Consider the following 26,388-nt stretch of genomic DNA (forward strand, 5'->3'; position numbering starts at 1 on the left):
AGCGACTCAATACAGAGATGGTTGAGATGATAGACTTTAGGGATAGGCTACATAGAACTAAGTCCAGACTCCCATATTTCAAATAGGTGAATGTGGGCAAGTTGCTTAACTTCTGTTCCAGTTGTTCTACCAGAAAAATGGGCTGCTAGTCCTGTCCTCACCTAAGAGGTGAGGATTAAGAGGTGATGGAGGTGAGATGCTTACCACAGAGTTTGCAGTATAGGATGACTGTGGGCAATGAGCAGGAGCCACGGAGTGGATAGGAGAAAGGCCAAGGCTTTGAATACAGTTAGGCAACAAGAGGAAAGTTCCAGAAGTACTGAAGGAATTTGCTCCAATGGGAGTTTGTAAACTACAAACACGAGGTAGGCAATGGTTAAAAGAAAGTTGCAGAACTGGAGTCTCGTCCACATCCATCCCCAAGCTCCCAGCTCCTTACATTCAGAAATCAATCTTTAGGCATGAGGAAGAAGCCAGGAGCCACAACAGAGAGTTCTAGCTTGGCATCTTCCAGAGGGGCCTTGGTTCTTCCGTTCTGCAAATGATGCCGTGACCCTTTTCTCAGAATGTAGATGGAGGGTTTATTATTGTCCAGGCCTGGTCCTGACCTGAGGTAGCTTCCTGGGGGCAGGTGTACCACAAACGAGTGGGAATAATGCACAAAGAATGTTCTGAGATAATTATCAGTGCTGTAAGGAAAATAAAATAGAGTTAGGAATGAAGGCATCTGTGTGTGGGAGGCAGTTGGCTTTAAGTTTCATGGTCAGCAAAGTCCAGGTATGGAGCCATTCTTTTTTTTTTTTTTTTTTTTTTTGGTTCTTTTTTTTCGGAGCTGGGGACCGAACCCAGGGCCTTGAGCTTCCTAGGTAAGCGCTCTACCACTGAGCTAAATCCCCAGCCCCGGAGCCATTCTTTGAGCAGGGTCCAGCAGCTACAGACGTCCCTGGGCAGGGCACCTCCACACTAGTTCCAAAGATCCAAAGTGGGTTTAGGGAGCAAGGACCCCACCACAACCTCAGGTAGATGGAGACTGACAGTGCAGTTGGGAAAGTGGCAGTGACTGGAATCTTGTTAGCTATGTGTGTAGGTTTGTGTTGGGAGTGGCAGAGATGGAATGGAAGATTCCATCCGCAAAGGGATTCATCCAGAGGTTCCCTGTGCCATGGGACTGTGAGAGACAGATGCAGGAAAGAGAACACAGAGCCACAGCTGACCTTAGCCAGAGCTGGTGCTTCTGTTGCCACTCCTGCGGGCACTGACCCCTGAATACCAGACAGCAGCCTCTCCCCCACTTCTGTTCCATGTGACCCCAGGTCAAAGTTTGAATCAGCGGCAGGTACATTAGACAGGCATGTCCAGAGATTTTCTCTGAGGAATTGGCTTATAGAATTACATAACTAGGAATCCCCAAGGTCTTCTTTGGGGCAGCTGAAGTCCTAGGAACACAGATAGTATACAGTTCAGCCCAGACCTTACAACTCCAGGTCTAATGGCAGGAGCAACCTGACATCCCAGTTCAAGGTTAGGGAATCAGACAGTGGGTTCTTTCATTCGAAGGCTTGTTTTTATTCCAGGTCTTTGACTGGGTGAGACCCACCCACATCGGGAAGTAATCTGCGTTACTCACACTGTCTATTCAAGTGTTAAGCCCATTTAAAAACAGTTTCATAGACACAGCAAGGATAATGTTTAACCAAGTATCTGGACATCTGCCACTCCATGGAGATGAGACATGACATGGCCTACCACAGTGGCTGGGTATTAGCGGAGGTCTTGTATCTACTTTCTGGGGATGAGGAAGCTCAGAAAAGAAAGAATGGGAAGTCTTCTAGAGTGAGAAGCAGAGTCTGTCACCCATCAAACCTCCAAGCAGGTTGGATCTTGTGGAGGCTGAGTTAGAATTCCGGGTAACCAAGAAAATGACTAATGTCTACTGAATCTCAGCAAACATTACCTCTTCTTTTAAGTACCATGGGAAGTCACTGGAAACCTCTGAGTGGGAAGTGAAACAAACTAATTTATTGTTTTACTTACTTGTAATGGGGCTGGGGATTGAACCTAGGGCCTTGTACGTGCAGGGCAAACACTGTACCACTGAGCTATATCCCCAACCCCAATTCATAATTTTAAATGGCCGCCCTAAGAGAGATTGCTCAGCTGGCAAAGTGCACGCCACACAAACTTGATGACTTGATTCTGATTTCTTGGAACCCACCTAAAGGTGAGAGGGGAGACCTGACACTTCAAAGCTGTCCTCTGTGCTGTGGCATCCGTACATCCTCCCGGGCGCTTGATACTCGTACAATAATAATAGATTTAAGAAAACAAAAGGCTGTGCTTGCAGAAGGCGACTGCCAGGGCCAAGGCTGAGAAAGAACATAGGTGTGACCACCATGCCTGCACAAGGGCTCGGAGAGATCGTGATGAGGCAGGCTGTTTGCAAAGGTGGCTTATCACCCTGGGACACCTACCTTCATCAATCTACACACAGACTTCTCTCCAAGCAAGGCAACTGAGTGCTCCTCTCCAGCAAACATCCTGGGGACAGGGGCAGTGTGTCCATCCATTCCAAACTGGTTTGAGAAGCCCATGCAGCAAAACAAACTGCACAGGGAACTTCTTTGGGAAGTTCCATAGTATGGCTTCATAGTATGCCTATATTTACGTGGTTACATGTGCAGATGATTAAAATCAGGTGCATCATGGGAAAGGACACGCACAGTAAACAAAGGCGTATATCACTCAAACCTGTCAGTCAAAACAGAAAACCACCCATAGCCTGCTGCTAGCTATCAAGCTCGCCCCCACTTCCTGAAGGAAGCCTCAGGCAGTTACCAGGGCTCCAGAGAGCAGCTCTCCCTGGGAGCCTGCTGCCATCCTGCAGTATATGCACTTTGTGCTTTCACTTTGCCTTTGGAAAAGGCAATTTGCTACCTCAGCAGTGCCTACCGTTCTTTGAACAAAACTCCAACAACCTGACAAAAGCACCTGGTCCAAAGAACGAGTACAGTAACAGTTACATTTTATTTGGAGGTGGGAGATTTGTTGATGGATTCAGGTGGATTAGGGAATAGGGGTTCATCAAGCATGACCTCTGCTTTCCCAATAAAAAACCTTTGGTGGCTGGCAATGCATGGGACAGGGACTGTGGAGGAAACTGGGAATATTCGACTGTTTGGGTTTTGATGTGACTTTCAACATTCAGGAGCTGCCTGTTGGTGATCCACCTAACAGGATAAAGAAGATGGTTAGTTACAGGTAAGACTCCACATAAAAGTTAAGGTAAGTCAGAGATGGAAACTAGCAAAACAGGCCGTGGAACAGGTAGCTCGCTTTGGCTTCCAGCTCAGTTGATTTCTGCTTTCGGGGTTCGTTCATTCGTTCGTTCGTTTGTTTGTTTGTTTGTTGAGACAGGCTGGGCTGGAACTATGGGAACCACGCTGACCTCAAGCTCACAGGGGTCTTCCTGCCTTGACCTCCTGAATGTCGGGATTAAAGAAGTTCATCACCCTACTCTGTAGTACAAAACTCAAGGTCTCTCCAAGACTAGGATCCCAATGAAGGGTCAAAGCAGGGATCCCCTCCTGAGGATCCTCAAATTCTGGCATTTGCTGGTGATGATCCTGCTTTCAACAGCCTGAGGCTTTAATCTCTGCCCTCCCTGGTTCTTCTGCACCTCCCTGTTTCTCTGCTTGTTTGTATTTTTATCTTCTTTCTAGAATAAGAGAAGTCAGGCTTTTAGCTCCTCTGAACCACAGCGGACAAAGAACCGTCCTGGGCTAATCCACAGCACCTCTTTGTTTTTCTTTGCTTACTTTTTTTGGGAGTTATTTGTTTTGCTATTTTTTTTCTTTCTTTTCTCTTCAGAGTCTCACTCTGTAATCCCATTTCTCTCCCACACTGTGAACCACTGTGCCCATCTTAAGACACTGCTGTTCTTAAAGACTGTGATTTTCCTTTCCCATTTTTAGTAGATGGTTCCTCTCTTGAGGTTTGAGTGCTGTTTCCCCATGATCAAACTCAAAGTCTTCACCAGGTTCTGGAAGGGGTACTGCCCATAAGCATTGTCTGCCTTTTAAATTGCACAACCACAGGTATGCTGTCTGGTGTTCATATATATATATATATATATATATATATATATATATATATATATATATATGAAATCTCACAGTTGGCACTCGGGTAGCTATGTAGCCGTTCTTTGCTACTTTCTGAGTTCTTATTTTCCCCACCATTTATCTCCCCAGTTTCACCCCCTAACACTAGATAGGAGAGAAGCAAGGATAGAGGGGAGACAGGAATTAGAGAAGCCTCTGAATCTAATTCCTTTCCAACAAGCACCCACACTTCCTCTCTGGGTCCTCACATTTATAGACCCTCGGAAAGGTTCCCAGGATTCCAAGTGTCACACAATCACAGAAAGTTTCGACAGCTGCAAAAGCATGCTTCTGCTAGAGCACGAGGCAAATCGTAGTCAGTATGAAGCAACCCCACGTCCCTACACCTGGGGTTAAAATGAAAGCACATTCTTATAATGTTTCTAGTTTTTGTATTTGTTTTTTTTTTTTTAAAGAAACCAAAATTCCAGAATTCTCACTACACAGCTCTGTTGGTCACCACAAAATCCTTGTCCACGTATCCTTACCACTCAGACCTGTGCAGAGCGTCAGCTGGGCCACCATCTCCTGCTGCTCTGTAGCTCCCCTTGACTCTTGTCTTCCTGAGTATCATTGGTCTGGCCTCCGACATCATGGGATAATGCTGCCTACCTTAAAACTTTGCGTTGCAGTGGCTGGCTTCTCTGTGAGAAACGCTGATGCAAACACTTACAGACCACCATATCATTCATCTTCACTACTTTATTCCCCATTTATTATTGTTGTTGTTGTTGTTAGTGGGGTGGGGGTGCGAATATAGCTTGAAGCTATATCTTGGAACCCATTCTCTTCCTGTCTTTACCTCCCAAGTCTAGGGATTTCAGGTATATGACAACTGTTCAGTTCCTTCCTTCCTTCCTTCCTTCCTTCCTTCCTTCCTTCCTTCCTTTCTTCCTTTCTTCCTTCCTTCCTTCCTTCCCTCCTTTCTTCCTCCCTTCCTTCCTTCCTTCCTTCCACTCATTCTTTCATTTTTTAAAGCATTACCACAGCTTTCTCATTTTATAATCAATTGATGTTAGACGACATAATAATTCTCCCCATGTTTGTTATGTTGAATCTTCAACCTCTCTTGGGCTGGTATGAGGTGCTGAGGCATCTGGAACATAGGTTTGAACAAGGTTAGGAGGGTGGAGCTTCTTTGAGATTAGAATACATTCTTTGCTATAACAGACCAATTAGGAGGTAGAGCCTTGTCACTTACTTGGGAGTAGTAGACCTTGGGATTTACCATCTGCCCTCACTTCCTGTTCACATTCTGCTTCCTGATTGCTGACGTAATGTGGCCAGATGGCCTCCTGCTCCCATGCCCTTTCTGCCCTGGTGGAATATATCACCTCAGACTGCAAACAGAATAAATCCTTTCTTCCTGGAAATAAATGAAAGAGGAGGAGGAAGAGACTAGCATTCTGCTCCCTCATGTGAAGACATGGCATAGAAAAGAGCCCTTCCTAGGATCGGAGGGTGAAGAAAGAAACCTGTATGATGGTGATTCCCCTGAAGTTAATCCTGTCTGTGGTGTGAGGCAGGAGAGAAGATTCATCCCAACGTACACCGTCTCCTGGCAGGGCTCTAACTATTTTACAGGAGAGTGTCCCCCTCTCCTCGGCTTTGCCACTTTTACTGTCAACAGGCATGACATCATAAGGTCTTTTACTATCCTTCCACATACGCGTAGATCCATTTTTGGTTGATCCATTTTGGTGGTTCCTTTGGCTTCTGTTCACGCCTGTGCAAACATTGTGCCTTATTGCCAGGGGCAGATATCTGGCAATATATAGCAATAAGTTGGACCGTATAATTTATTGGGAAGAGGAAGCTATTGTTGATCCTTCGTATTTTACCTAAAAATCTAGGATTGTCTTGCTGGGTTTTAAAACAAAACAGCTGCTGGGATTCTAATTACCGCCACATGAAACTTATAGATCAACCTGAAGAGTGACATCTTCATCACATTGATCTTCCGGCCCATGAAAGCTGACCTAGGTGTGACTTTGGGTAAGATGTCTTGACTCTCTCTAGCTGGCATTTACACTCTCCAGTCTGTAGCTGTTGAAGTGCTTGCATTAAATGTAATCTTAGGTATTTGCTTGAGGCTACGGTAAAATATCTATTTTATTTTAAAATGTGTCTGTGAGCTGTAATCCTGGCAGATAAAAATAGAAGTGGCCATTGTTCCTCTTTCATTTAGACATCTTTCTAGATGAACTCATTATTTGTAAAATATGGAGATCTCTTGGGTATGTGCACAGATCACGCCCCCTGTAAATAGTGACGGCTTCATTCAGGCTCCCAGCCCGTTCAGCCTTTACTCCCATTGAATAGTTTATTGCCTTGATCCTATCTGAGGGCTGGGGGCCTCTGGTACATCTTTGGCTGCATGAGTAAGAGAAGCCTGATTACCTTGTACCAGATTGCGAGAGCGTTGTGTTGCGAGGTTTCGGTTGTACGCTACCAGATTAAGAACGTGTTCTCTTTCCAAGTCCCTAAGAGTTTCTACTGTATGGATGCTAAATTTCCTGAAGTGCTATTTTTCTGCCTCTGTTAAGATTCTGTGATTTTTCCCCTTTGTTCTGTTAGCGCGCTAAATCACATCTATTGATTTTCAAATGTTAAATCAACGTTGAATCTTGGGAAGAGCCTACTTTGTGCCCGCTTGATACCATCTCCTTCTTACGTTCAATTTGCTAATATCCTTCTTTCAGGTGTTTGTATGTATGTCTGTGAGAGTGTGGTCTGCATTGTAATATGCACGCTAGCATTTGGTTTCCTTTCTGTTGGTCAAACAAACAAAAAACCAGCAACACCATGAAACAGTTGAGAATTGGGTTTTTTTTTCTATCTTCAGGAAGAATTTGCATAAAACCGATATTGTTTTATCCTTAAATAGCTTAGATATGCAAGAAGGAAAAAAGTCCCTGACGGTGCCGTTTGTGTGTTTTCTCTGCCAGGACGGTAGAACAGATTCACATACTGTGGTGCATACCGCACTGCACTATTGAGATGCTCTCATTACTCACTGGGTATTGTTGGTGGGTTTCTTTTCTACCCACCAATTTACTGGAAGGAAGGAAGGAAGGAAGGAAGGAAAGAAAGGAAGGAAGAAAGAAAAGAAAGGAAGGAAGGAAGAAAGAAAGAAAGAGAGGGAGAGGGAGGGGGAGGGGGAGGGGGAGAGAGAGAGAGAGAGAGAGAGAGAGAGAGAGAGAGAGGGAGGAAGAGGGAGAGAGAGAGAGGGATGGGGAGAGGGAGAGGGAGAGAAGAAAGGAGGACCAGGCTTCAGGGTGCACATTCAGAACGCAGAGGCAGGTGTACCTCCATGACTTAGAAGGTCAACCTGCTCTACGCAGAGAGTTCCAGGCCACAAAGTGGACCGTGATTCAGAATGAAACAACAAATGATTTTTTTTTTCCAGGCAGGGTCTCACTGTGTAGCCAAGACTGGATTTGAATTTGTAATCCTCTTAATACAGCCTCTCCAATAATGGGTTACAAGCATGTGCCACTATGCATGATTTCCATTCATCTCAACGGCAAAATTTAATTTAAAACACAATATTCCTGACATCTTCTTGTTATATAGTCAATGTCTGTAAGATTCACAGTGATAGGAACGTTTTTACCACCCCATTTCTTTTAATTTTTTTGAGTGAGCATAGAAAGTAATGGTGCTATGTAATGGTAACCACAACTGACTGACTGACCAACCAACCAACTAACCAACCAACTAACCAACCAACCAATGGACCAACCAACCAATCAACTAACCAACCAACCAATGGACCAACCAACTAACCAACCAACCAATGGACCAACCAACCAACCAACCAACCAACCAACCAAGAGCAATCAGTTTGTATCCACTTATATAATTATTTACAGCTATTACATTTATAAATTATAAATCTTAGTAGTAATATTCAAATGTTTATGTCATATTTTTGTCTGGTTGTTATATCAAAACTAAGAGAAACGTATTAAGCTCGTGGGTTTGTATTTTCTTGCTTTCTCTTTTAGGTGGGTGGGTTTTTTTTTTCCTGACTATATTGAGAGTTTACTTTTCCTTCCTCAGGACATTTGAGTGGCACTGAGTCATCTCAATTTAATGAGCTGATTTAAAGCTGACTCTCCATGAAAACTGCTTTCTTTCCATGTATCTGTTGATGACCAGAGATGACTGCTCAGACATGAATTGAAGCCAATAAAAAGTCGTTGTTAGCTGGTGGGCAAGTACACTGGGTGTTCGGGACCTCGGTGTAGCCCTAGCCTTTCTCCGGTGAGCTTTTAAAGCACAAAAACCATGCCCTGGGTTGACAAACCTCAGTTAATAAGAACAGTTAGCCAGAAGCAGAACTACAGAAGCCAAAAGTCAAGGTTAGTCCATTTAGAGACTTTCAGAGAACTGTGGACTTGGATGGATTAGCTCTTTGTTTTCATCTTGGCGGGTGGTTCTGTCTACAAGCTGTTTTACAGAGGATGGCATTTCCACTGTGGGGTCAGTTGTGCTAAGGCCAGGGGCTCTGTGACAGGATCTTCCGTGTTACACGTCTGAAAGGTTTTAAGCTGCTCACACCTTGGTTTGACAGCAAGTCTCGCCTGTCTGCGGTATACAGGCCACTAGAATTGGTGTTGAGCCTTGGGTAGTCTTCAAAGTGCTGTGAGTGCAGGGAAGTGTCTTTGAGATGGAATTAGAACAACCATGCCTGTTGATGGTTTGGCCCCCTTGTTTCTCAGGGTTGCCCTCTCTGACTCAGTCCTGTGCTATTGGCAGGAGGATTTCTACGAAGCATTTCTCTGTCTCCTTTCTCCTATTCAAACTCTTGTTTTTGTTTCTTAGTTTCTAATGGGTAGAACAGGGCTTTCTGTTGTGTGCTGTTTTGTACCATGGGTTCTGTGGGAGGCTCTACCTTAGAACTTTTCCTGGAGGCTTTTTTAACTAGTCCTTCAACCCCACGACCATTTTGAACTAGGAAGATGAGTCTTGGGGTGGGGTGGGGTGTCCCTGGGTTTGACCTTCCATGAAGAATAATGCTTAGTTTAAGAAACTTTTTGAAGCCTACGATTTTGTTTGGGGCTTTCCCCCAGCCTCTTGTGTGTGTGTGTGTGTGTGTGTGTGTGTGTGTGTGTGTGTGTGTGTGTGTGTGTGTGTGTAGACCAGGTGTTTTCCTCAGTCTCTAACTGAACTGGGAGCTCATTGCGTCAGCTAGACTGACAGACCAGTGAGCCTCAGGGACTCTCCTATCTTTCTTTGCTTCCCCAGCATTGAAATCACAAGTCCAGGTCACCACTCCTGGGTCACCACACCCAGGTCACCATGCCCAGCTTTTAAAGTGAGCCCTGGCGCATAGATCTCATGTCTTCCTGGTTACAAGGTGAGCACTGGCTGAGGCACAGCCCCAAACTCTTTGTTTTGGGGTCTCTGTATTTCCTTTCAATTCTGCTTGAAAATGGAGCCATTATTTCTTTAGTAAATCTCTCTTTTTCTGTATGTCACAGAAAGCTACGCTGAACAAATGAGACATTATCAACATTCTTTCTGGGGATTTTGGCAGCCATATTACTAACTAAATACTCCGCATACTTCCTATAACTATAACTAGAGGTGACAGCTTAGCTAACTTTCTACAACTGCACGACGCACGTGGCTGTTTTCCTTAGGTTCCAACAAACGATTTCTTCTCATCCTTCCAGCTGTTCGGCCAGGCTTGTAGAGACCCCCTGCCAGCCATTTGGTTCCCAAAGCCACAGATTTCTAGTTTCACTGAAACATTCCATTCCTCGGAGCAATCGGCCTTTGATTGTTGGCTGCGGCATAACAAATTACTTCACCAATTTGAGGTTTAGAGACAACTATTTATTATTTCTCGTGACTCTGTGGGTTGACTTGGCCTGTCTCCTGCCTTACATTCAGCATCTGCTGGGCCTACAGTCTCTGAGGGGGCAGGAAGAGTGGAGTCTCCAACCCTGGCTCGCTCACATGCCCTGTGCCTGGGCAGGGGTGGCAGAAGAGGTGGCCTCTGCTGGGCTGCTGGCACACTTGGCCATTCTCCCTTCTGCATGCAGTCCTAAGCCACCTCCTTCCCACAGGTCCTCCCATCGGGGTGGCAAAGCTTCTTTGAACTGACTCAAGTGCAAATGGCACTTTCATTCCCGTGGCCCTCTGCTTCCCTGTGAGGCTTTTTATTGGGTCCAATGTCTCTTGGCCACCAATAAAAGAAGCAACAGGCAAAGAATGGGGGCTCAGCCTTTCCTGCCTCCGCATTAGATGCTCTCTGTGGTGTTTTTGAAAACAGCTTGAGTCTTTCTCAGTGGCTGATATCAGAGACATTTTTGTTAGTCTTACCACTTCCTGCAGAGGGTGAGCAAAGGTGACAGGGGAGGGAATGGAGGTGTATGTGGGTAAGTTCGTTTGGAACTCTAAGAAAAGCCTTGAGGACTTGGTTATGATTATCAACTACATGATGTTTTTGGATGTTTTCTCCTTCTGGATCTAAAAATGTCACGTACTTATACATTTTACTTTAAATTGATAAATCCCTTTATCTTTAGCTTCTTGTCATGCCCCAAAGATTGAGAAGATATTTCCATTTTAATTTAATAAATACTATTCCCCAAATGATCCAGGTAATGTAACTGTTGATCTATGTCTTCTTCTTGAAAGTAACATTTTATTATGTGTGCCTATGTATTTCTCTGTGTGGATTTGTGCACATGAGTGCAGGTGCCCATGGAAGCCCATGGTTTTCCTAGAGCTGGAATTATAGGTGGTTCACATGGTGCTGGGAAATAAATCTAAGGCCTCTATAAGAACAGTGTGTACTCTTAACCACTGACCTATCTCTCCAGCCTATTTTTTTAATACATCAATTCATTCAGTACTATGATGGCTATTCTTGGTTGTCACCTTGATGACATCTGGAATTAACTAATACCCAAGCAACAGGGTACAAATGTTAGAATGTATTTTTATTCATTTGGGTTTTTTTTTTATTAAATAATTTGAAGTGGGAAGAAGACCTAGCTTTAATCCAGATCTTTTGAGGTGTGTGTAGAAGTAACTTTTATTTGCTAGATTTAATTGTCATCTTACTGCTGAATAAGCTCACCCTTTCCAGTTCTTTCTAAACTCTGGCTGGCTGGTTCAACTTAGTTGTTTTGGACCAAACTCTTCTCCAAGCGACTGATTCAAACTGGCCTCTCTGAGCTTCTGACCACATTGCTCTGCTTGACCTCAAACTAACTCTGGCGATCTATTCTAATCTTCTGGTTCTTTCTCACCCTCTGGCTCATTCTGTCTTTATCTGCAACCTGTCCCTGTGAAAACATCCCAGTAAAACTGCTCCCCCCACCCCTCCTCACTGCCTGTTTTGTTTTTCCTGCCTGTTCTCCTGAGAGTTAAATTAATCTCCTATCTCTGACTCATTCTATCAAATCTTTCTGCTGCTTCTACAAACTAACTTTACCTTCATTGTTATGGATTAATGGAGTGTACTAAGGGTGTGTCTATATTCCAGTTAGATCATATTGTAATCCGGAGAGTGTCTGCATTCCAGGCAAATTACATAGACCTAGAAGGTCTTTGGATGTGATCCCTTGCAATAGCAGCTACATGGCTGGCTTAAAATTCCTCTACAGGTGTGAAGATCCATCTTTAATCTGGGCTACACCCTCTAATGGCAGACTATATAAAGGACATGGACAAAGGAGGCTTGTTCTCTTTGCCCGTTTGTCCCACTCTCACTAGCAAGTCCATTCCTTCACTGGCATTAGAGCCTACTTCTTTGGGATTCTGGCATCTACTTCAGATCAGCAGAGACATCCAGCTTCATGAACAACTATTAGATTCTGGGCTTGTCCATTGGCAGACTGCCATCATTGGCCACAGTTTGTAAGCCACTCTAATAAATTATTTTCGTTCTATCTGGTCTGCTCCTCTAGAGCAGTGGTTCTCAACCTGTGGGTCATGACCCGTTTAAGAGGTCCCATATCAGATATCCTGCATCTCAGATAGTTACATATGATTCATAACAGTAGCAAAACTATAGTTATGAACTGGCAACAAAATAATTTTATGGCTGGGTGTCACCACAATATTAGGATCTGTATTAAAAGGATGTAGTACTAGAAAGGTTGAGAACCACTTCTCCAGAGAACTCTGACTAATACAAACATATATTCACCAATTACCATTATTAATCAATTACCAGTATCACCATTTATGTCCTGATTACCCTGGTACTGGGCTGGTATACAATATCAACAGAACATTGGTGAAGCTCTTATTATGGTTGATGGATAAGCAGAAACTAATAAATCATACATCTTCAAATTTCATCACGACACAGGAAAGAGCTGTGAGCACATGCTTCAGTAACATGGAGCTCTGACTCCATCCAGTGTCCTCCCAAGATTCCTGGGTTAGTCATGGTCACTAGGCAGTGGGCTGTTGGGAGGTGGTAGAATTTTAGTGAAATGAGCTAACCTGGTTAGAGATACTTATGGCCTTGAGGACATGTCCTTGAAGCGGGTATTAGAATTTTAGTCCCTTCCTCCCTCTCTGCTTCCTGGTCAACAGGAAGTGAAAAGGTGTCCTTTGCCACCATGAAGTGGTGCCTTATCTCAGGTTCCAAGATAATGGGCCAACTGTGATAAGTCAAAAGGAAAGTCTCTTGTAAAGTTAAGCACCTCAGGTATTTTGTTACAGTAGTGGAAAATCAATGACACACATGTTCTACTTCAGGGGTTCAGAACCAGCTTTCAGGAGAAGTTGTAAATGTCAAATATAGAAAACCATGATAGTCTAGGTGATGGCTACACTGTATGTGAGGCAGACTCTGAGTCTCTGAGAAGTAGATCGTGAATGTGATTGGAAGGTAATCATACAGGTTAGGAGTGGTGGATGAGGATGGAGAGTCAGAGATTTCACAGTGAGAGCCTCAGGGCATACATGTAAGCCATAGGAACTTCAGCAAACCCCTTGGCATTTCTGAACTTCAGCTTTCTTCAAGAGGGGAGAAATTTCCGTATGTGAAAATTCTAACTTTGACGTCTCTTCCAAGCTCTAGGCCCTTTTGTGTCATGTTTATTCATTCTTATTCAGCAGACATATTTAACTAGCTTGCAGAGCTGACTTCTTGGTTGCTTACCCCACCCTCTCCCTCATCTGCCTCCATGCCATCCAGTGCCTCCCTCATCTGCCCAGCTCAAAGGTCAGGAGCCATCATCCATGTATCACTGTCCCTTATTTCTCCAGGAAGGAGGGTATGTTGCCTCAGATGACAAAACAGATCTTAAATTCAACCACTTTGGCCTTCTCCACTGCAGTGACCATGTCTTTTCCACCTCAATTACTACAATAGCCCCCTAGCATCCCTAGATTTACACTCTCTCTCCTGTCGCCCATCATGCACACAGAAGCTAGAATGTTCCATCCATTGCCGTGCCTCTCCTCAACTTGAAATTCTTATAAAATGTTCCTTCTGTGTTAAGATGGAATGTTACATACCAAAAGTAAGCGAGTGGGTCTCCATTCGCTTCTCTGTGGCCATCTTGTACCTCTTCCTGTTCAGTCATTCTAGGCTCTGTTTGTGGTCAGACTTGGTAAGACCATTGCCAGTCTTCATAGGATCCTTCTGATGAAGTGCATCTTCAGCTAAAAACAAAACAGAACAAAACAAAACAAAACCCACATCCTTAGAGAACTCTTCTGTGACCATTTGTCTAAATGTTATCTGAACTAAAGTCACTATTTAGTAGTCGTTATTACTGTTTAGTTTTTAATGGCAATCTCCATTCTCTGGAAGCCAAAGTCTACTGATATCTTGCCTGCCTCCACAGGAGCAGACCTGCCCACTCTAGTACTTGCTTATCAGAATGTCTGCCTGGTGTTGGATAACAGTTCCAATATTATCTTGCTAAGTAATTGATTTGTGGATTAAAATCTCCTCACAGCAGACCCACTCTGCTCAAGAGCCAGATCCTCTTCCTCTAGATTGCCCATTCATGCATGAAATAACACTGAAATCTGACCACCAGTGAATTAGGACCGGACATTTACGAACATGGACTCACATTCAGGTTTTAAGGGATAAATCTGCTATCTTTGTTACAATATTGGGGCTACTCTCAGTGTGATGGTTTGAATATGCTTGGTCCAGGGAGTGGCACCATTAGGAGGTGTGGTCTTGTTGGAGGAGGTGTGGCTTGTGGGAGGAGGTGTGGCTTGTTGAAGGAGGTGTGGCCTTTTTGGAGGAAGCATGTCACTGTGTGGGTGGGCTTTGAGGTCGCCTATGCTCAAGCTCTGCCCAGTTTGGAATGGGAGCTTCCTCCTGTCTGCCTGTTGATGGGAGTCTCTTGCTGCCTCTGGATAAACTGTCAGATGGATGTAGAACTCTCAGTCCCTTCCCCAGCATCATGTCTGCCTTGGTGCTGCCATGCTTCCTGCCATGATGATAATGGACTGAACCTCTGAACCTGTAAGCCAGCTCCAATGAAATGTTTTCCTTTATAAGAGTCGCCTTGGTGATGGTGTCTCCACAGAGCAATGCAACCCAAACTAAGACACTTGATATCATGAACCATGTCAATAAACTCACATAGTTTATGTATTTCACCTGATGTAAGTTTTACAACGAGTGGAAACTCATAATGAGTATGCACATGCGCACGTACGTGCACGCACACACACAAAATCATATATGCATATATAAACACACACACATGTTTCTGTTTAAAAACATAAAAGAATTCAGAAAACGAATTTGTCCTAGAAGAACATAAACTTTCACATAATGTTTTTTAAACAACTATGGGTTGCCCAAGAGATAACATGCAATTACAGATTATGCACTTGGTAAGTAGGTCTTTGTGGGTCCTTTGAAACTTGTTTTATTGGGCTGAAAGATAATTAACGTTCTTTATGCAGATACACCATAACTGTTCCTTAGGAGCAATGCAAGTTTGCAGAACGGATCCCCAGTTCTGCTCTTGCTTTGATTCAGCACTCTAACTTCCATTAGAGCCAAGAAGAGCAGGGTGAAGTTCCAGGCTGCCCTGGAGGGATCAAGCTGGTTTTCATTCAAGGTGGACGGATCCCCACAGCAGGAACCTGGGCTAGACTCAGGAAGGGAAGAGAACAGCCTCCCTAGTCCTAGACACATGCTGGCTGCCTCCAGCCAGCCCTGGGCTCAGTCAATCGTCTTTGCTCTCCCAACAGGTGTGAACCAGCCTGCCCTGTGTGGGCCTTAGTGCTTTCTTCTCTGGGCAAGGTAAACTGCTTCTCAGATTTCAGTTCCAAGGATCTGTTGTCGGTTGTGGCAACGTGACCCTTTCTTTGCTTTCTGACTTGTCCTTTGAGAAATGCTTTCAAAAGCTCATCTCAAAGTTCCCTCCCTTATTCAGACCCAGGAGGAGTATCCTGGCTTAGAGCTTGGGTTCTCTCATATTTTCGGTTGTGAGCCTAGCCTTTAACGGCTGAGTCATCTCTCTAGCCCGGAGAGCCTGAGTTCTCATGTAGGACAGGCTTAAGTTTGAAGTTAGGCTCTTGTATTTCCTAGCTGGGTGATCTTGGTGAAATTACCTACCTCTTCCGTAAGTCAGTGAGAATGTCAGTGGTGGTCAACTTTTCAAAATCACTTTATTGGAGTGAACTCACGAAATTGGCCGGTTTTTAATAAATTCTTCCTAAGCATCAGATACCATCATCCTAGGTATTTATAATGATTTTCCTTTTTAAGAAAGCGTCAGAAGTACTGAGTTTTAAAGCTGGATACAGAGGTAACTGCCAGGAAATCCAGGACTTGGGTGGTGGAGGCAAGAAGATCTGAAGCTGAAAGCCATTCTCAGCTCCCTCTCGAGTTCAAGGCCAGCATGGGATACACGAGACCCTGTTTCAACACAAAACAACAGAAGAGAAAAGAAATTGATTTAGAAGGGGCTCGAGACCACATATGAACAACAATGCCAACCAACCAGAGCTTCCAGGGACTAAGCCACTACCCACAGACTATACATGGACTGACCCTGGGCTCTGACCTCATAGGTAGCAATGAATAGCCTAGTAAGAGCACCAGTGGAAGGGGAAGACCTTGGTCCTGCCAAGACTGAACCCCCAGTGAACGTGATTGTTGGGGGGAGGGCGGTAATGGGGGGAGGATGGGGAGGTGAACACCCATATAGAAGGGGAGAGGGAGGAGTTAGGGGGATGTTGGCCCGGAAACCGGGAAAGGGAATAGCAATTGAAATGTAAATAAGAAATACCCAAGTTAATAAAGATGGAGAAAAAAAAAGAAATATTAATTTAGAAATACCTTTGATCTTGTCTTGGAGGGAGATGGACCTGCCTCTGGAGTTAAACAACTTGCCTGAACCTGGAAAGTCTCCGTATGCAGAACTAACAGCTAGAATGGAGCCCGCAGCGCTGTTTAAAAGCCATTCCGTCTGCTGTGGTTACCCCCAATCATAGAGTTATTTCGTTGCTACTCCATAACTGCATGTTTGCTACTGTTGAGAATTGTGATGTAAATACCTGATATGCAGGATTGCGGATAGTCGATCCCAAAGGGCTGAGACCCACCGGTTGAGAACCACTGCCCTAGGTTCATAGGCTTGAGTGTTTGGGGGCTGGATATGGGAGGCTCATTTCTGTAGTCCTAGCACTTGGGAGGCAAAATGGATTCTGTAAGTTTGAAGATAGCCTGATCTATATTGTGAATTCCAGGTCAGTTAAGACTCCATAGCATTATTCTACCTTAAAAAACCAAAAGGCACTTGACACAGAGACAAGGAACATGAACTTTTTGCTGTCCCTGGTCTCCGGAATACTAAGAGGCTTCTCTTGACCCAGCCCCAGCCTTCTTATCACTTTCTTCTCTCCACCCGTGAACTGGGTTTTCTTGCTTATCTTCTTACCTCCCTGTAAACCCAGGCAAACCGTCACCTACTCATCGCCAGGTTCACCAGGTTAGGCCAGGTAGTGAGGCAGGAGAGAAGGATGGAGAATGAGACCAAAGTTAGCCTATTAAAGAAGTCAATGGGAGAAAGGCTGAGTAAGCGATAGAAGATTTGCAAAAGAAAATCTATGAAAGTCACAGTGGGGAGGAGTGGTGGGCATAGCATCTTTGAGTGTGACATTTGTCTTCTCTCTCTCTCTCTCTTTCTCTCTCTCTCTCTCTCCCTCCCTCCCTCCCTCCCTCCCTCCCTCCTTATTGAGTTATCTCCACTTCTAGCACGAAACGTTATCTGATTTTACTTGTTTGTTTGGGGACACAAGAACCTGGAAGTCTCAGTACACGCTGACTGGAACCTAGTGCTTGCCTGTATCAATAAGACTCGAACAGAACACGTTGGATCTTGTGTCCTTGTGATACACATTGGGCACATGAAAATCTGCAGGATTCCCAGGACAGGGCCGCCCCTTTGGGACCTGTTAGGAAAGTGTGGCTGGCTATCAGGAGGCGGGCAGAGGTGAGTGGTGAGAACAGGGACAGCTTCACACCCAGCCTGACTGTCCAAGTTACGCTGTGGACTTCACACAAGAACGATACTGTGCAGAAGAGGTGCTCTAAGCCACTCTGGCTCATGTAGAGAATGGGCTGGGGATGTGGTAATCAAAGGGCCAGGCAGGGGCAGAGGCCACTTAGCAGTCTGTGGCAGTGGTACGAGCAAAGAGTGGTTATGGGCTGTGGATTCACACTGGTAGAGGAAAGAAGGGGGCCACTCAGTGTCAGATAGACCCTAGAGCTCCAACCAACTCGAAGACGCTCCTTCCATGACTTCAGAGTGAGATGAGAACCCCAGAGCCAGGGTTCTCAGTATGCCATTTGAAACACGAGTTAATTTCTCCTTTACTTCAGAGCCCCAAACATGGAGGAGCAGAGTTTGCTCTGAGGTACCCTGTCTGCCTCAACACTCTGGATGGCATTAGAGACATTCTAGAAGGTTCTAAGGAAGCTACTATCCAGGATACCACTTGCTCACAGTCAACTCAAAGGAAGTCAAAAATGTCTCCTAGATGTTGGACCCACAGGTGATCTCTCTCCATATTGACCTTTTTCCCCTGGAAGTGACAGATAATTGTTTTTGCAAATCCGGACAAAGAAGGAGAAAGGCAGGCATTACCCAAACCTCTGGGGAAAGTTCTAGAATCAGAAACATCCATTTCTTCCAAGCTCGTACAGCCACTAAGGAAGCCATGGCTCTCAGTTGGAAGTTTTGTTTTCTTCCTTTTAAATAACCAGGTGTCCTTGCAATTCTCCAAGGACATGTGCTCTGTTGATGCACAATGTCCCCAGGGGTTTCCCTTTGGCCTGGTGCTTTGGAGGAGGAGTTAGTCAGGAACTGGGAAAAGGACTTTATGAAATCAGCAAATGAAGGAGCCTGACCCAGCAGAGAGACGGATCCAAGCCTTGGGGGACTGTCTGGGGCTGATTCACTCCGGGTAAGATTAGGAGTCCAGGGCCTAAAGCCCAGGGGAAACCGTGTGCAAATTGCCCATGGGTTGTCTCAAGTTTACTCTTCTGCAAGTGGAGCCCAGGAGACTAGAAATGCTCTGTGCCTCAGAAGGATTATAACGCACTGAAAGCTTGGAAATTTGTAATCTGAGGTTTCATGGACCACGAAACATTTTATTGATTTTATCACGTATCTTCTTCATTATAGACTGTTTCGTTATTTAGGTCTCGTAAGGCCCATTTAACAGATCGGGGGGACTCAGACTCTAGGAGTTGGATGTGTTTCTAAAGGTCGAATAGGAGCCAGGCAGTGGATAAAGATTTAAATTGTGTCTCCCAACCTACCAGATGCTTTTCACTGGCATGTAATAGAGTCAATCAGTCAGGGTCTTAACTACTATGGAGACAGTGGTGGGACTGAGAGATGGGATTATCCTGTGTGGGGAAATTCTCACAGTCTAGTTCAGCGGTTCTCAAACTTGTGAGGAGTTGTGGCTCCTCTGGCAAACCTCTATCTCCAAAAATATCTACATCACAATTTATAACAGTACCAAAATTACAGTTATGAAGTAGCAGTGAAATCATTTTATGGTTTTGGGGGTGGGGTCACCACAACCCAAGGAACTGTATTAAAGAGTTGAAGCCCTAGAGTGGCTGAGAATCACTGGGAGTTGAAAACACAAGTACTAAAAGATGGGTTGGAGAGATAGCTCAGGCAGAGCCATATGCTTGCCTTGCAAACATGAGGATCTGAGTTTGACCTCCGGAACTCACCTTTAAATACCAAGTGTGGTGGCGTGCCCTCGTAATAGCAGCAATGGGGAAGCAGAAACAGGAGGATCTCATGGGCCAGCTAGTTTATCCTAACTAGTGAGTTCCAGGCCAATGAGAGAACCTGTCTCAAAGGAGTCAGGCAAGTTCCTCAGGACGAGAGCAACAGTTGTCCTCTTGCCTCCACGCATGCCCGGCCCCGCCCCCTGCATCCTCCCCAACCCAGCATCCCCTATCCAGAAACCGCATCCCCAACGCATAAACATGTATTACAAAGTGGCAAAAGTGAACTATAAATACAGATAAGAATTGTAAAAAGAAATGTGAGGGACGTGCGTGTTCGTATGTTTGTGTGAATGTTTGAACACCCGCGGCAACATTTGAGCCCTGAGGAATACCGGAAGAGCATAGGGATCAAGGGTGAGAGCAGGGAGGCAAGATCCTGAGCCTCTGGGTCTGCGTGGGTGTGGCTGGGTTGGAGCAGGCCAGTGAGTTTGGTGTTGGAAGACCTCACATGTGTGAGCTGCACCCTGCAGAGCACGCAGGCATGCGCGCTGCTGCAGTCTAAGTGCCGAGAAGAAACGGTGATTTTAGACAGGGGCATTGCCTACGCTTTGCGCTCTGACAATCATTCTAAACCACAGTCGGCATCAGAAACAGAAAAGACCAACTAGGAGCACACTGACAAAATTCAGGACAAAGATGACAGCCTCGGGTCTTCAGATCCTGGAATTTTGGGCCGCGGCGTGTGTCATGATTGTATTTCTAGATAAATGGCCAATAGATGAGCTTTGTCATCATTCGCTGTCATTTTAAAAGCCACTCTAGAGGGGTTTTCTTTTCTTTTCTTCTTTTTTTTTTTTTTGTTTTTTTTTTCTTATAAAGGTGTTAAGGGATAATAAAACCCTTGACACATCCAATTATCAAAGCTTCCAGTTACGTAGTTCCTAATCTCTTCATGGTCCAAGGGCCATATGGCTGAGCATGCAGACTCAGGAGGGAAACAGACTGCCAGGATGCTACTAACTGGTTCTTAAGTCTCAAGGGTCACTTTAATTTTGTCAGCTGTGTGACAATGGGCAAAAAAGTTGCCTAACCTCTCTGAACCTTAAAGTAGCTTCTCTCACAGAATCATGTCGGAATGAGGTAAAGTTTGGAATCAGATGCAGAGAGGAACTTAGTTGCACTGTACCAGCAGCGCACAGGTTCCCTTTTCACAGATGCTAGCTAATTAATGATGATATTTTAACAGCGCAGGAAGATAAAATTAGATAAAAACACCACTTCGTGGAACAATCAATTTCTGTCCCCAGACAGAGTATTGACATTTGTAGCTTAATTGGTGAGACATCATGTTTCCTCCCACCCAAGACTCCTTAAAAAGGCTTTGAAATTCACAGATAAAAGAAGTTAGACAAGTATAAATCTTTTTTTCTTTTTGCTCCAAAGAGGAATTTTGTCCTGTAGAGGTGAGCGTTCCTTGGTGACTATGGGCCACCTTACAATGCGAGCTTATTTTATTATCAGAATGTCCAGGTGGCAGCACTGAACACGATTACAGGTTCCCCTTTAAGTCCAGTCTTCACTGGGTTCTAAACGCTACTGTGGAGGCAGGCAGTTCCTCCTCTAGCTTCAAATGATTCTGAAGTTTTACCCATTTGATGAGCTCTCGGGGACATAAAGGTAGCCCTGACGAAAGTGTATGCTTCTCAGCGGAAGAGAGAGGTAGCAACAGCAAATTCACAGGCCTGACGGTTGTTCTTAGCTAAAATGCACAGCCCTCCCCCTTCGAAACTTTGCCTGACGAGAGTAACTGAGGGGAAATTCTCAAGGTTTATCATCTCTTCTGTATTTGAGTGGTCTAAAAAAAAAAAAAAACAAAAACAAAAACCTATGATAGCTTGGAAGTCCCTACATATCCCCAGTTTCTGCTGTGTCCCCTGTCTCCTTGACCCATGTGGCTCAGTTTCTGGAGGGACTTACAGTCAAAAAGGATTTAAAGAAACAATAGTCAAAAGTACACAAGGACAAATTTTACCTTCACGTTTTATGTCTTAAAAAATTATGAGACTATAACTTAGAATCCAACTTTCTCTCTCTCTCTCTCTCTATCTCTCTCTCTCTCTGTGTGTGTGTGTGTGTGTCTATGTGTGTGTGCACACACATATGCAAGTATGTGTGTGTGTGTGTGTGTGTGTGTGTGTGTGTGTGTGCATAGCATGCATGCAGGTAAGTGTGGAAGTCCTCCATAATTCTCTGAGATCCTTCCCAGTCCTGCCCAGGTGCCTTCTACCTTCTCTTTGAGACAGGATCTCTCTTTGGCCTGGAACTTCACCATGCAGGCTCGACTAGACAGTCAACACGCTTCCAGGCCTCTCTGTCTCTGCCTTCCACCCTTCCATTGTTGGGGATGGCAAGGATACCCAGATTTTTGTGTAGGCTCCAAGCACTGAATTCAGATCTGCACGCCTGTGAGACGAGTGCTTTATGACTAAGCCGAACCTCCTCGTTACTGTCCCTAACTCTTTTGGGCCTCACATTGCTCTGTACCCTCCGTTCCTTACCACTCTTCCACAAAACACTTCTCTAACTTCTTAAGCTCTTCATTCTCACCCAGCATTTGGGGGTGCTTGCTGTCCGCTTAGCCCCTTTTATACAAGCTGTGCGATTTCTTCTTTCCCCCACTCTAGATTGTGGATGCTGGGGGATCCCGTTGACAGAGGTTCTCTCCATGGGGACGGAACATGTCACATCCTAATTAGGACAGGATGTTTGGGGTCTGTGAGCCGCTGACTGTTACACTGGAGAGTGGTCAGTCTCCCATGGGTGCGCTGCTGGACGCTGGCACCTCGGTGGTTGCATCCAGTCATTTCCCTGTGGGGAAATGTGGAACAGGGAAGAGGAGGGAGCTAGCGATGGGGCTAAAGGCCAGTTGTGTTGGTCCTGAGGGAGCTTGGAAGTATGGGAGGCAGAGTCTGCTATTAGCTGAGTACTGGAGAAGGGAGAAATGGGGGAGAACAGGGGTGTCGGAAGGGAGTGTAGCAGGCTCCAGAAGGTGGAGCTGGAAGTGGAGACAAGAAGACACAGGATACAGTCAGAGGGGATGGAATAATTAGGGAATGGTCACTGGATTTCCAGTCTAGGAAACTGGATACGAAAGCAGAGGGGACCTGCCAGGAAAAGGTTTCTCAATGGTGACTTCAGGCTGTGGCCAAAAGACATTGAGATAATGATCAGAAATGTCTCTTGGCTGTGAATAGCTGAGGTAGCTTGCAAGGGAGACGTACGTCCCCAGAGCCTGAGAAGATACAGCACACTTTGGTGCTACTCAGATCTACCTGCCAGGGTTTCCAACTCAGCTCCCAGACATCTGTGCAGAGAATCTCTGTTTCTATGGCTGGGTCAGCAGATATGAAGTATCAGTTAACATAGGGGAAATCTCGGGGACTGTCTATGTTTACTTTCTATTACTGTGATAAAGACCAGGACCAAAGCAACTTGGGATGGGAAGGGTTTATTTGACTTATGTATTCTGATCACAGCCCAACATAGGCCGGAACTCAAGCAGGGCAGGAACGCTGCTGTCTGGTTAGCCCCTCCTGGCTTGCTCAGTTTGCTTTCTTACATCATCCAGGATCACATGTCTAGGGGTGACACCACTCACAATGGGCTGGGTCTTCCCACATCAATCATGAATCAGGAGAATAATACCCTACACAGTTGCCTGCAGGCCAATCTGACGGCACTTCTCAAGCGAAGTTCTCTCTTCCCCGATTCCCAGAGGACTCTGGCTTGTGTCATATTATTGACAAAACAAAACAAAAAAGCAAAACACTAACCAACAAACAAACAACAAACAAACAAACAAAAACTCACTAGCTAAGGACCATACAGAGAAATGTTCTTTGAGATTTGAGAGAGTGAAGACTGGAGTAGCCACTTAACAATGCTCTCAAATCCTGCTTCTGAGTTTGGGTTCATTGCCTCTGATCTTTAGGAGAGGTGGGAAGGAATTCTACAGCATCTCAAGGTTGATGAAGAGGACACGATAAACAGTGAAAACGTTACTTATATGTCTGTTATCTTTTTCAATACTTAGATAGCTGATGAAAGGAGGGAGACGGATCCATTTCAAAGATGAAGAAACTGAGTCCAGACCCGTCTCAGCATCTGTGGATAATAGGGAGACAGACCTCACATTACAGCGGTAAATGCCATACTACTCTTGTCTTAGTCAAGGTCTCTATTCCTGCACAAACATCATGACCAAGAAGCAAGTTGGGGAGGAAAAGGTTTATTCAGCTTACACTTCCATGCTGTTCATCACCAAAGGAAGTCAGGACTGGAATTCAAGCTGGTCAGGAAGTAGGAGCTGATGCAGAGGCCATAGAGGGATGTTACTTACTGGCTTGCTTCCCCTGGCTTGCTCAGCTTGCTCTCTTATAGAACTCAGGGCCACCAGCCCAGGGATGGCACCACCCACAATGGTCTGGATCCTCCCTGCCTTGATCACTAGTTGAGAAAATGCCTTACAGCTGTGTCTCATGAATGCATTTCCACAACTGAGGCTCCTTTCTCTGTGATAACTCCAGCCTGTGTCAAGTTGACACACAAAACCAGCCAGTACAATCCTCAGATGTTGATTCCCTACTCGTGGGAATGGCTTAGTTGAAGGTGGTGGCACACATCTGGAGATCGATCCAGCAGATGGAGGATGTTCAGTCTATTCCTGTGGTGCTGCCAAAGCTGATGGGACAAACGGAGTCCTGGAGTCCATGCAAAAGGCAAAAGGCACAGAAGAGAGATGGCTTAGAAGGCCAAAGAGAAATGAAGAAAAGAGTTAATAGGCTATTGCTCTTCACTCTTGCCTCCTACCTCTTAGGCCTTCATAATCCACAACGCTGGAGTACTAAGCTGTATACACGTTACCCACCACTCTCAAGAAGTTGTTCATGAGTGACATAGAGCAGGGAAGATGCCTCCCTCTTAAGCTGGAGTCACAGGGACACGGCTTTTGAATCTTCACACAGCCTGACCTCCAGGAAACAAGAGATCTCTGGTCTCCATCTCTGCTTCTAACACTTTGTGTGCATGCGACAAGATAAAAACCTTAATAAGATGTGGATGGCCCAGAATGTCTCCCAGAATCCTCTACTGGCCGAGAGGGCACTGTTTGGCTGCTCTGTTTCTTTACTGTTCCCCATCGAACACCTCAGGACACCATGAAGGTATCTACAAGTTCTTGGTCTTAAAGCATGTTCCCACCATCTACAAAAATTCATCCTCCAAAATTAAACAACTGCGTGACTACCCCACTGTTTCCTGTCTGTCAGCTCAACCACGGAAGCAGAGATTCTCTGCGTGGATGTCTGGGAAGCTGAGTTGGAGACCCTGGCAGGTTTCTAAAGCAGCACGAGGTTGATCTGAGTTGCACAGAAGGGTGGTGTATCTTCTTAGGCTCTGGGGAGGTCTCCCTTGCAGGCTACCTCAGCTATTCACAGTCAAGAGGCATTTCTGTTTGTTCTGAATGTCTCTTGGCCACGGCATGTTGCAAGTTAGTTTATGGGTTTCTGTTGGGCTGCATTAGAAACTATTTGGGCCATAGGCGTTAAGTATCTTTCTCCACAACTCCCATGGTTCTCTCCCACAGCTTACCTTCTCAATTCCCAATGCATTCTCTCACGTGTTTTAGGGGACTCTCTCGGGCTGGAGCGATGGCTTAGCGGTTAAGGGCACTGACTACTCTTCCAGAGGTCCTGAGTTCAATTCCCAGCAACCTCATGGTGGCTCACAACCATCTGTAATTGGGTCTGATGTCCTCTTCTGGTGTGTCAGAAGACAGCTACAGTGTACTTATATATAATAAAGTAAATAAATCTTTAGGGTACAGTTTCCCAATCCTCCTGCCTCAGCCTCCCAAATGCTATAATCACAAGTATGTACCACAGTAACCACCTAAACTCCTACTCCAAGTTGTCATTAAAAACATAGACTTCTTTTTCCTAATTATGAGGCCAAAATTCACTGTCTTTAAATGAATACAGATGAGGGAAATAGACCTTTTCCTCACAGACATGCCCAGAGCAGTTTCAAGGGAGTTCAGCACTGATAGTGAGAAATGCCCAACGAGACTGGGATCCTATCCCAGCAAAACTGGGCTGTTGGTTTTGGACCACATACGGTGAACTGATTTATTGTATGAAGTGACTGTCAAGGTGTTCCGGTTAGTGGCGGGGCGGGGTTCTACACATTTGCCTGCTCAGGGGCTCTGAACGATTTTGTGCTAGGAAACGCCACTGTTTTGGTAGCTGTTAGCAGGAATTGGCTACATCTCTATGTTAAATAAATACAAACTGCCTATTTAATTATTTAAGAACGAGAACGAGCGCCCCACTGTTGGCAAGCAGAGAGCAGTCAACAGAACGCCGGAGAATCCGGGCGGGTTCCCATGATGCCATCTGACCGCGCCTGCACCCGAGTCCTCGCTAGCCCTCCAGGGCATCGTATCGCAGCCTCGATGGAGTGGGCGCCTTGGCTGCAAAGCGAGCACAAATTTCCTTAAGCAACGCAGTGCTGCAGACACGAGAGCCGCTTACGCTCCAGATGGGATCCAAGGCAACTGCTGTGAAGAAACTTCCCTTGGCTTCACTGGTCTTTTCTTTTCTTTCTTCTTCTTTTTCCCTCCCTCTGCTTCTGCCAAGTTGTTGATGTCCTGGCTGTCTGGAAAAGGCTGCATTTGAGCAGCCAGAGGCAGGCAGCCTCTTAAGAACGACTACAGAAAGGAATCCCATTCTTAGAAACATAGCTTGTGAGGCTGCGTTGATTCCACCGTTTCCTGAAAGAAGAGGTCAGGGAGGGAAGGCCCTCAAGGCTAATTTATATAAACACACAGTGGGGCTGTGAATCTGCTAGCGTTCCTATGACCATCTGAAGTGCTGGTGTGGCTGATGGCAGCAATCATTCTAATGTTAATTTAGAGACTATGGAGGTTTGGGGGTGCAGGAAGCATATAAT

The sequence above is a fragment of the Rattus rattus genome, chromosome 11 (genome assembly GCF_011064425.1).
Source record: "Rattus rattus isolate New Zealand chromosome 11, Rrattus_CSIRO_v1, whole genome shotgun sequence".
Taxonomy (NCBI): domain Eukaryota; kingdom Metazoa; phylum Chordata; class Mammalia; order Rodentia; family Muridae; genus Rattus; species Rattus rattus.